The sequence below is a fragment of the Berghia stephanieae genome, chromosome 2 (genome assembly GCF_034508935.2).
Source record: "Berghia stephanieae isolate SIO BIC M18660-M18661 chromosome 2, UCSD_Bste_1.3, whole genome shotgun sequence".
NCBI classification, from domain to species: Eukaryota; Metazoa; Mollusca; class Gastropoda; order Nudibranchia; family Aeolidiidae; genus Berghia; species Berghia stephanieae.
In genome coordinates, this window is record NC_088361.1 from 29,186,732 (window position 1) to 29,199,231 (window position 12,500).

The following is a 12,500-nucleotide window of genomic DNA, read 5'->3' on the forward strand; positions in this document are numbered from 1 at the left end:
GGATAGGACGTTAGTCTATTTCAAAGTTCTTTTCACCAAATCTAATGGACCCTTGTCACCCAGTGGGTACGCACTTTATTAAAATATACTTTCCACCAGAGCTAACTGACCCAGCTAACCAATATTTGTGAATGATGGGGAGAAACCAGGAAATAAAAATCACTATCATTTGCATTCGGGATTTTAAAAAAACAAACACTTTGTTTGCTTTTAAGACGAGATATCTACTTCTGAGTATCGATACTATGCGATTAGGTAAAATCCTCACAACATCCACCAGCCGGATATGACATACCGACACAGACAATTTTGTGTACCCTGAAACGTTTTCAGGCTGATTGATACAATCTAGTGCAAACTAATCATTAAAATGGCTGTCTAAGAACAATAACAAAGCGCTGAGTGACGTCTGTTTCATTCCATCTATACTGCCGTAACCTGAAAAAGACATTTAATTTGTCCAAGATTTGAGAGTTTTTTGACATGATGAGGCTCCTTTTTATTGATCAATCTTTGAAGGACGATTTTTGTTTTCTTTCTGGCCCAAAAATATTTTAATATGGTTTTTAAGAGTACGACAGAATATAGCAACAAATGCATCTTGTTACTGATGTTGGGGAGTGTCCCCCACTGTAGCGAGGAAGGAATTAACATTCATAAGATTTACTGGCCGTTAAAGGGGTTATATCCCTATGTTCGTCTTACTGGATGCAGATATTATACTAGTGAGTAATTAATAGATTTATAGTTATGCTTATATTATGGTGACTAAGTAGAAAACTATTTATCATCCTTATCATTAAATGAATAAAATAATAGCCTAATTAATATAGTATTTGGTTATAATTTAATTATAATTGCTGACCTTAATAACACAGACGGGAATCGCAAAGATTATAAAACACATCCAAAGTCAAACAAACAAACCAGTAACAATATTAATTTGGTCACACCTTCTACTCTTCCGGTTCAAACCTCTTTGGAAGCGTAAAATACGAATTTGTGGTATTTTATGCACTAAATTGTGTTTAGAATTGTATTTGAAAGATAATACGCTTTAAAATGGTCTCCGAATTTTCCGTAACTTATTTAATTGACAGCGGCAGGTATTTAAGAAAACATGCTCCTTTGATTAACATGACATAACCGGAATTAAAATAAGAGCAATCCTCAAGAGTAACGAGGCCAATAAATTATTAGGATTTTTTATCTTTCTAAAATGTTGAACGGATACAGTAGCAATCGCTTGCTATCGAATTGATAGGACTCAGGTGTATTACAAAGTAAGTCTCGGTCGACAGAAAATACTATGCATTGCATCCGCGACCGACACCAATCCCTTTGGTTAAGAAACGCGCGTATTATCAACTCAACAATCGAAAAAAAGGCTGCTACTAAATCAACACAAAATCAATGCCGAATTAACATCACAGTTTTTGCTGTGAACCCCCCCCCCCCCCCCTCCCCCAACCCCCCCCCCTCCCCCCCCCCCCCCCCCAAAAAAAATTAAATAAAATAAAAAAATAAAAAACTTATCCAACTAATCATTGAATTCCAGTTACTTGTGGTGGGTGCGCTACTAATTGATTACGCCACTTCGGTGGTCTGAACTTTACTTCATTAAAGCATATCATATTCAATTATTTTGGATGCATGAATCTTTCATGCTTATTTAGTCCAGAAACTTGAACTTCATACGACCTTATAATAATAATATTACACAATATCTACGTGTGAAAAGTATTTCGACTTGACTTCTTAGATTCAAGTTATGAAATAGATACGTTTACTAGGCAAAACAATTTAAATAACCAAAAATAAATAATTAAAAAAAACAACAACAAAACATGTATGTTTTTTGTTTGTTTATTTTGTTTTTGGCTGTTTTGATTGATTCTTTATTTTTTTTTTTTTGGTTTTGTTTTGTTTTGTTTGGTTTTTTTTTTTTTTTGTTTGTGTGTGTGTGTTTTTTTGTTTTTTTTTTGTTTTTTTTTAAGCACAGTGCTCTATAGGCCTGATGGCTCTGAAAGATCATTGAAGTATATAGGAAAAACAGTGTTAACTTACCTTGAAATAGAAATGAAAGTATAATCATCCAGAGAGTAGCTATTATGCAGAATGAACCAAAGGCGATGAAATTTCATCAATAATTGAAAGTGAAAGACGAGAAGTCACACACAGTCACGCCTTACTAATCCAACTCGTCCCTTGTGAATCCAAGTGACATGAAGTGGGGAAAGATTTCCAACCAGACGGTCAATCCAACGGGTTTTTTTATTTCTCCTTTTAAAGTGTAGTCAGTTGTAGATATAATATAAGGAGTGTATACCGGTTGAGGGTTTTTTTTTTCTCAGCTGAGGAATAGAATATAAAGAAAAATTATTAATAATTTAATTACAGTAAAAACACTGTGCGAATTAACTTCTTATTCTTTCTTACAACGTATGTCGCACTCTGGAGTTTAAAAAAAGGGGGAAAAACATAATTTTTCTTTTCAAAATGGCCACAAAACTTTTTTTTTCAATTATCGATTCATTGGAATGGTCAAAGATATGTCAAAAAGTTCCCAAACCTGAGGCTTCAAAGAAATGTAAAGTTTGAGACAAAGACTTTTTGAAAAGCTGGAGCCACGATAGATTTTGAAGTAGATTTCGGGCCATTATGAATACAAGCATTTACTTGAGAGAAATCAAATGTATTTTCTCAAAGTAAATAAATTCATCACACATCGCTCCCATTCATGTTCTATAAACACACACACACACACACACACACAAACACACACACACACACACACACACACGTGATACTAGTGATTCTGAGGAAACCCAAATTGATGAGTGTAGAAAGAATGTGATTTCATCCTGTTTTGATATCAATAACAATGTGAAATTGAATCTAAGCTTCAATTTAATTACGAAATCAGATAAAATGGACGTTTCAGGTTGGATGAAACACTACAGATGAATGAGATAATGAGATCTCAATCATCTGTAGCTGTAGTGTTTCATTCATCCTGTTGTTTTTATTTCATCTGTTTTTGTAATTAAATTGAAGCTTACGTTCAATTTCACATTGTTATTTATTTCTTCGAGCTTCGAGAAGCAAAATTTACATTATTTTGATATCAGAACATCGTCTGCATAAATTTATTGTCCGTTAGGAAAAAAATGACTGCTTCAAACTGTAGACTGTAATGCAATGCTACATTTTATTTTTGCTAGACGTCTGAAGTCTGTTTCTCATTAAAATTCACGTTAGCTAAGGTGTGGGATATAATGAGGAGACACGGATGCTAAAGAAATTAAGAAATTATAAAGAAAAAAGAAAATGAATGTCCAAATTGGCGTGTCACAAAAGGGTCTTTTTACAATAGACTCCGCATACATTATAATATCCGTCACAAAGGCGTTGAAGAAATTCGTCTTAGAGCTTTAACTGACAGCTTTTTGTCAACATGTATTTTATTATTAATTAAAGTCCTTCCGCCCATAATTCTTACCTGCTAGTCACATACACTAACGAAAAGAAAGGACACGAATTGATGTTAGAAAAAAATAATGAAATTGTAACAATCCGTCCAAGCGACTTGTCATACGAAGGTCATTTTACAAGATAACATTATACATACTATAGCTGCTGTCCTATTCGAAATGAATGATGTTGCCGTTACCCCTACTGTAACCTACCGTCAGTTGTTTTGGTCGATTTTTTATGTTGCCCTTTTTCTCTCTCTCTCCCTCTCTTTCCCTTTGACTACCTGCTGCAGTGACAAACGCAGACACACGTAGACATACACGCACATACAATGAACACATTCCCACACACTTGCAACATCCCACACACCCGCCCTTTTCTTCGTGTTGATTGATGTGGTGGTGGTGGTGGTGGTGGTGGTGGGGATTGTACTTGTTGGGGGGAGGGAAAGAGGTGTAAAAAGCTATTGCGGTTTGTTTTGTTTTATTTATTTTTGTTGTGTTTTTTAAAATCATTTTTTGTTTGTTTGTGTTGTTTTGTTTTGTTTTTTTCTCTGTTTTTATTTTGTATAGCGCAATATCGACTAAATATGCTCTAAGCGTTTACAAGGGTACATAAGGAAACAACAACAGTGACTATTATATGACGAAGCAGTGTACCTGTGAAGCGCTGATAATTTGTTGTTCCCCGAAAAGCATCGCCTTTATCAGATAGGTCCTTTTTTTACGATGAGTCCCCATAGGACCTAATTTACAGCCGCTGACAGTGGGATTCGAACACAGAAAATACAGGTCCGAAGCCGATTGTCATACCACAAGACGACTTGGCGCGCATTGATACACATACAAACACGAACTATGTGAGACGCGGGACAACGAGATAAGGATTTGTATTTTACTGGCTCTATCAATCATTACATATTTTTTTTTTTTAACTTGAGCTTTCATATAGAGCAATATCAACTAAACATGCTCAAAGCGCTTTACAAAGGGGTCATAGACCAACAGCAACACGTAACATGTGGAACGAGACATAATAATAATAATAAATGGCATTTATATAGCGCTTTACCCCGTTGTCACAGGCTCTAAGCGCTTTACAGTGATATAAAACAAAACATATTACAGTGAGACAAGTGTGAAGGAAACGTGATACGAATTCAATTTAACAACAACAAAATATGAAAATAATATTGCAACATTATGACGTAAAAAGATAAAACTTTAAGCGAGATTTGAACGTTGTCAACGAATCCTAGCATCTCACGTGTGACGGGAGAGAGTTCCAAAAATGGGGGGCCGAAAATTGAAAAGACTGTTCACCTATTTTACGCAATGGCTTAGGTTTGACAAGGATTGATTGGTCATTGCTTGACCTCAAGTTTCTATTGGGGACATATATGTTTAGAAGGTCTTTAATATAGGAGGGACTGTTCGTGCTCAGGGATTTGTAGACAACAGTACAAATCTTATAGGCAACTCTTTTTTCAACAGGAAGCCAATGTAACTCACGGAGAAGAAGAGTTGCTGACGGGTATTTTTTGTTATTGCGCACAATGAGCCTGGCTGCATTATTTTGAGCAACCTGAAGTTTGCTAATTTTGTCTTTAGTTAAATTCGCCCAAAGGGAGTTACAATAGTCCAATTTAGATAAAACCAAGGAATTAATTAAAAGTTCTGTTATATGCTTCGGTATTAAATTACGAATTTTGCTTATTTTTTCATTTCTATGTACATAGATTGTATGGTGTTATTCACGTGGCTTGTCATGGAAAGATCTTTATCAATGATGACGCCAAGGTTTTTTGCTTTATTTGAAAATTCTATTGTGCTATTTCCGAGAGTAATTAGTGATTTATTTGCCTGTTTAAGGATACTCGGTCTTCCACACATTCCACGCATGTTAGGCGATATTACAATGTTTTATCCAAGGACTCAACTATGCGCCGAGCGAGGATCTAACCCAGGACCTTCCTATCCGAAAGCGAGCGTCATACCATTAGACTACATCGCCGCACAATAATAAATGGTTTATCGACTGTCGATATTCTCAAATACATTGCAACACATTTTTTAAACTTTTACTAGAAAGCCCGTCCTTCACATATCGATTGATTAAAATGACCCTCATCTTGTCAAAAACTCTCAAATCTGAAACTTCACTGGTCGATCGAGTTTTGAAGGACGAGTTTGTTTTGTTTTTTGCCAAAAATTCAAAAAGATGTTGGGGTTTGTTTGTTTTTTTAATCCGTATGCGGCACTATAAATTTAGCACCAAACTTATAGTAGTCTTTTTTGGCTGAAAAACATATACACCCACTATCAATTCCTGAGGAGGACCTCTTCTTCCTGCATCTCCTCTCTTCCCCCCCCCCCCCCCCCTCCGATAGTGTCCATAAACTCGTAAGCGTGAGATTTTGATAAAGTCTCAAAAATATGTGGCCTACGATCTCATCCTGGTATTATTTCAGAATGGGCTGGAAGAAAATTTAATGTTCGAAGCTGTTGTAATCATATTTTATTCATTACTTTTTACAGTCCATAACCTCTTGCAGATTAGTATCACTTTAAAAATTACCAGAATTAATAAGGAACACATATGTACTTTTAAAGTTCAACAAAAAAAAAATCCACTTTTTTCTATAAAATCATTTATTTTAACTCAAATTTTATAAACTAAGCGTAAAGTTCCTGTATTTGTTTCGACTCGATGTAATACCGATATGGACGAATTGTCATAAATTTAAAGATTTTTGACAAGTTTCCCCTACCCGGTCTCCCCCCCCCCCCCCCCCCCCCCACAACACTGCCCCTCCATCCAAATCTATCGATAGATAAATCTAAAAGTTTTCTGGCCAAAATGGGAAAAAAAGCATTTTGTCAAAATGTATAGCAATAAATTTAACATCTTAATCCTCTCTAGCTAGCTCTCAACACGGATATTGAAATTGAGATAATAAAAAAAGCGTGGATATAAACATAATAACATTGATACGAGCTAAGTAGGCGGGCGATCGAAAGAACTCTTTGAATAGGAAGGTTAAAAAGTCTAATCCCTTTCCAGTCAGAATCCTATCCCGGTATTGTAACTGAAAACAGTTAAACTTGTTTGCTACTTCCAATCCTGGCTTGTCGAGGTCTCAAAAATCCTTCTTTATGGCTTTTCAAACAATAATAAAATAAGCCAAACAAAAAGATACACCAATAAAACAAAAGCTGGGAGCTTCATTACAAAAATATAACAACTTAGAAAACCCAATAAAACAAACGTTAGGAGCGTCATTACAAAAACATAAAAAAAACAAATTTGAAAACCCAATAAAACAAACGTTAGGAGCGTCATTACAAAAACATAAAAAAACAAATTTGAAAACCCAATAAAACAAACGTTGGGAGCGTCATTACAAATGCATAAAAAAAAAAAAATAGAAAACCCAATGGAACAAACGTTGGGAGCGTCATTACAAATGCATAAAAAAAAAAAAATAGAAAACCCAATGGAACAAACGTTGGGAGCGTCATTACAAAAACATAAAAAACAAATTAGAAAACCCAATAAAAAAAAAGTTGAGAACTTCAATACCTTGTAAAATTATTTTGAAATTCTTAAAATAATAATATGCATTAATGGGAATGCAAGTTAGCTTAATTTATGCTCCTCTATTATTGATGATGGGCGTTTAAATAAAATATTCACATGTTATGCTCCCCAGACCAATCGGTGCAAAACTATGTGTAACCTTACACGTTTGAAGTCTATTAGATACCATTTAGTGAGAACTAATCATCACAACTGGCGGTCTAAGAATCAGTAACAAAGAGCTGGATGACGTAATGATCATTCATTCTATAGCTATCGGCGCCGTTGTATAATGTCAGACCCAGGTTTGAGATGTGTTTATTTAGAAAGATGAGGTCGCAAGTACATATAAAAAGCGCGGCTATTATGAAAAAAAAGAAACCATTTATTGCGTTACCAAAATCTTGGTAGGTACCAGAACTATAAGAGGAATTTGTGATTTTCAATTGCCCACGCAATAAGACGTTTGTTGAACGTTTTCGGTGAATATCTAGACATTATGTATGATTTGAAACAGGGTCGATATAATCCTCCAGCGTTTTATTTACACTGTGTTGATTCGTGTGTTTGGAAAAGCGTCTACGCTTAACACGATTGGGTCAGGAAAAAGCTGTTGATACAAACTTAGAGTAAGTTTGTAGTAACGATTTGATCCCTCTTGGTAACAGATGGTATCGGTTTTGTGTCGAGCTCTTCATAATTAGTATTATAATATAAAACGAAGTTTAACTCTCTCCTTGCCAGCCATTTTCAGAATTTTACCCTAAACGTCATACTCGCCCAACACAAAATTTTTTTTTTTTTTTGTCAAACAGATTAGCAACGAGTATATTCTATATTTTGTTCAGAAAAATGAGTTTTGCAACACAGTGTCGAGTTTTTATAGCTATAACTATAACAAAATGAAATCAGAATAAGAAAATTGTTGGCTGCATTGTAACGAATGTGACGATTTTCCTATTGGTGGTAAGGAGAGGGTTAATCCATTTACGAGGTTGACGTTTATATCAAAAGTGAGAGGTAGAAGACTCCATATACTATATTTTATATTTTTAAAATATCAGTGAGTGACATTCCTCCGTTACCTTCGATCGCTCTACATTGTATTTCATTCATTTTTCTTAATTAAAACGTTAGCATAAAAGAGTTGAAGGTTTTAAAATAGGAATCGAAGAATATAGCGTCCAATTTTTGGAGAGTGCATATTTCAAGACAAAAAAAAATCTACACATAAGTTAATTATTTGCATTTATAGATCAATCTGTGAATTATAATTTACTCTATTCAAAAGATAAGATATTAATTGTTTTGTTTTCCTAAATAAATTTACCAATTTTAGAATAATATTTGAGCAATAAATGTCGGTCTTTCTTTATTTTGCTTGTTTTGTTTTTTTTTAAGCCTGAATCGACTTTTACCAATTTGCTTATTCTCTCTTATGTCCGCTTCAACTTTAATAGCGTTTTTGTCTGTATGTATTTTGTACAAACAGTTAAATTCACCCTTTTAGCCTGTAATTTTCATTTGTGTCTACTTTGACTTCAAAATGTTTTTGTAAGTGTTAGCCCACCTCCCTTTATTAATCTGGTTATAACCTTTAACTGCGGAACAAATTATTTAGATCATGCTATCACATACTTAGCGGGAAGCGGGGGGGATGGGGGGGGGGGGGGGGGGGGAGAGGAGTTCAGATAGCTCATTTGGTAGAGCACTCGCAGCAAAGGGACCGATTTCAATCCCGGGTTCAGTAGATATTTTCTCTGACTAATCTGTCCATCCAGCAATGAATGTCCAATTGGTTTTGTAAGATCAAGGAGAAAATACTTTCCGACGGACTAGCGCCGTATCAAAAGGAAAACAAGCAATTTACTATATTATCCGTTTAACGTTACTAGAAACCGGGATAAACTCCAGCTTCATAGGCCGTACATGTCGTTGGGATTACTTTTTGTTATCACCACGACAGCAGTCTTTGAAACCATTTTGTTCTCTTCGACTGTCACGAATAGCAGTAAACCGAAGGTGCACATAAAAATTGAGGTTATGAAATCTCGGCCATCTGAAATTAAGTTTACTCACGGAAAGAGGTTTACTCAATGATTGATTTGCCAAATAATATTGCGATGCGACTCCGGCTTTATTGACATTCCGAGTCGCATTGAAATTGATTTTTTCTATGATAGGAAGTAAGGATATTTAAATGTTAGATTAAAGTAAAACCGACCAAAGAACTAATCAATTGTTAACACTCGACTTGTGGCCTTTAAGTTCCCGGTTCAAGTCCCGCCTTGAATAGTGTAATGTTGATTTCTTATTTCATATGGATGTAATGATGAGCCTATGGTCGGTACCAGAAAAATGTATTATAGCGTTTTACAACTGACACTTCTTTTCATTTATGTTAAGTAACGCTGTTGGTTCAAAACCCCGTGCTAAGCGCTTTGAGCATATTTTAGCAGACATTGCACAATGTAAAAGATAACGTGGTTATGTGGTCTGTGGTATAACACTTGTCTTCGGATCGAAAGGTCCCCGGTTCGAGTCTTGTTCTGAGCGGGGCGCAGTTGAGTCCTTGGAAAAGGCTTTTTAATTTACATTCCATCGTATCACGGTTAAAATGAGTGCCTGGCCGTTTACAGCTTTGTTTCTGTCGGAAAACAAATTGTTTATCTACTAACAGGCGTCATATCTCGTCCTATATATTAAGTATTGCTGTTGGCTAAAGACCCCTTGTAAAGTGCTTTGAGCACGTTTAGTGGATATTGCACTATATAAACGCTCAAGCTTTTTATTTTGTTCATTGAAGTAAAATGTCTCTGGCTAAAAATAAAGAGTATTTTGTACGGCTAAAATTATTTCAGTAGTTTTTAGAATACAAGTATTACTCAGTCATCACTATATATTCCAGCTCTGTACCAGTACAATGTGTGGATCATCGCGTCAAACTGTTGGTAAGTTGGAAACAAAATATGAACAGAAATTTAGACAACTTTCTTTGGTTCATCGTTTTGTTAACATTCGGAATGGCATTTAACTTGAAAGAAGTAAAATACTGGTTATGTTGACCAATTAATTTAAGAAATTGATCGGCGGAGAATTGAATTGATTAAGATACGAATATAATTAATGTTTGTTATAATGAAAAACAAATGTGGTTTGCTAATTTCATGCTATGTAAATGGAACTGAAAAAATATATCATTCTAATTAGACGTTTATAGGATAGCTAAAATAAGCTAAGAAAAGTAAATTCGTTTAAAACCAAAATAATCAAGAATCTTGTAAAACTCCTTTACTTCTTAGTTTGAGACACGGAGCTAAACCCCAAATAATGTAGCTCTATGGATTTAAAAACCAAGAAACCAAGATTAATCAAATTTGGATTGTTAATTGGGAACGACAAACGCTGGGAGAGGTAGCCATATAATTAGGAAATGATGTTTTTTTTTTCTTCACAATTTGAATAAAAAACACTAAGGTATAAAAGAATAATGACGAAACAAAGGAAAGCGCCATTCAACGACGACTTCCTTCTATTTCGGCACCACAATAGGCTTCGACAGTCGTGACGTCACTTCCCATGTAACTGAGTAGCTGGTTCTAAACAATCGAGTAGACTATGGCGGACGCCATTATGAAATACTTCTCCGAAGAGCATAAAAGTGCATCCAGAGGAGAAAAACATTATAAATCTGATCATGTATTGACTTTTATATATTCTGATCACATGACATGTGAAAAAGTTGTAGCCAGCATGAAGAATAAAAAGTACCGATTTTATTTATTTTTCTTTGTTTAGAACCAAGCTGCTCGTTGCTGGGCGGAAGTGAAATCAGACTTTTGCACAAATAACTAATAAATCACAAAGCATAAAATAGGTAAGAAAAAAAAAAGGTCAAAGACATTTTTACCACGTCTAGATTCAAAACTCATAGATCTATAATGAGCTCACTTTTTATACTCAAGGCGTATTTCGCACGTAGAGCGGGAATACCTTCTAGTACAAATAATTATTGTTAAAACTAATTTTGTGTTGTTTAGATGCTTAATTCAAATTTAAAGAATCTGATTCAACCAATAATACTACCCTTTTCAACCCGTGGGTCACATTTATTGAATATTGATATTGATTAAGGCTTGTGTAAATCCCATCACTCCTTTTCGGTTTCTTAGGCATGATAACAATGTTTGAATTTCAATGAGCTGGCATTCCTTTATTGAGAAATGAAGACACTATTACATTTTACTGTCGCTGTTAATATAATAAAGTCTGAATCCGTGGGGTGGATGATATTGATTCGGCAAAGGTTACAAGGAAGTCGACAAACATGAAATGTATGAAATGTTACAATCATCATTTTTGAGTGCCATGTACTAACCGGTTTTTATGTACATAAGAAAAGGAGAAATATCTGTCAACTAATATACCGCCAATTATTGCTGACAATAATTTTCCTTGGCAAAAAAAAAAAGTGAACAGGCCACTTTTGAACTTTTCTCTCTCCCAAACTCGAATATTTGAAATTTTGTTGTTATTGTTTTCCTCTTAGGGGGATGGTTCTTTAATTTTGCGAGAACAGGAATGTATGAGAATTTAATATATTTACCAATAATAAATTAATATCAATTTAGGATTGAAAAGAACTCTACTAACTCCTTTAGTTCACGATTCAGAAACATGCATGTCGCCTCCAGTCTCCAGCATCTATAAATAGTTGAATTGTATATCTCAAGGAACGGATGAAAAGTTCAATTACCTCTTGAGAAATGTCTCCTGCCTATGTGCAAATATGGGCCTGATTTAATATTGTTGTAATTGGCAATGTTTTGCGTTGGGTTGAGGATATTTCCATTACAACAATGAGCCCAATACATTGTGGATTATCAGACCTGCAAATTCGTACACGTCTTCCCCTACCAATGCCATAGAGCTGCAATAGCCTCTTGGTTTCTTTCTCGAAAATCAACCCCAGTGCACTTCTTTTCAATTGAAAGTTTTTGAACAATGTTATTACACATAGATAGATATATATCAAATACAATTCCGGTGCAAAAAGCAGTCCATAAATTCTTTTAAAAAAATTATTTCTAAGAGTTCAACAAGATATTTCTTTATAATTTGCCCAGTAGTATATATTTCACACTCTCGTGAATATAATAGAGTAACTGACAAGTTTCTATATTATGTGGGGTAATCGTTGCGATTATAAATAACGCAAAGTCGTTTCATCGCTCATGTCCACTCGCCTGCTACTGAATAGTTTGGTCTTAGATAAGGTGGAATAATCACTCCAAGAGAAGAGCATCCTATTCGAAGGGTAGCAGGTATTTCATACTGACTGTTTAAAGCTATATCAATCAGGATAAACTTATGCTTGAAAGCCTTTAATGCTTTTTGGGAATAAATGCACTATTGTGTACGACGCACGCACATTTTGGAGAAGT

General features: G+C 34.8%; 1 pseudogene across 7 annotated transcripts in view; it reads right to left on the minus strand.

Annotated features, from left to right (window-relative positions):
* Window positions 1-12,500, minus strand: part of LOC144964657 (cAMP-dependent protein kinase type II regulatory subunit pseudogene) — a 148,817-nt pseudogene that overhangs the window by 89,267 nt on the left and 47,050 nt on the right. For 2 of the 7 annotated variants that reach the window (XR_013643901.1, XR_013643899.1), the window contains exons 1-2: window positions 3,690-3,770; window positions 2,068-2,354 (exon numbers count right to left, since the gene is read on the minus strand). The product of XR_013643901.1 is annotated as a cAMP-dependent protein kinase type II regulatory subunit pseudogene, transcript variant X5 (transcript). Of the gene's footprint in view, window positions 1-2,067; window positions 2,355-3,502; window positions 3,771-12,500 lie in introns of those variants that run through there. The other 5 variants (XR_013643903.1, XR_013643900.1, XR_013643902.1 and 2 more) reach the window with 5 other exon arrangements.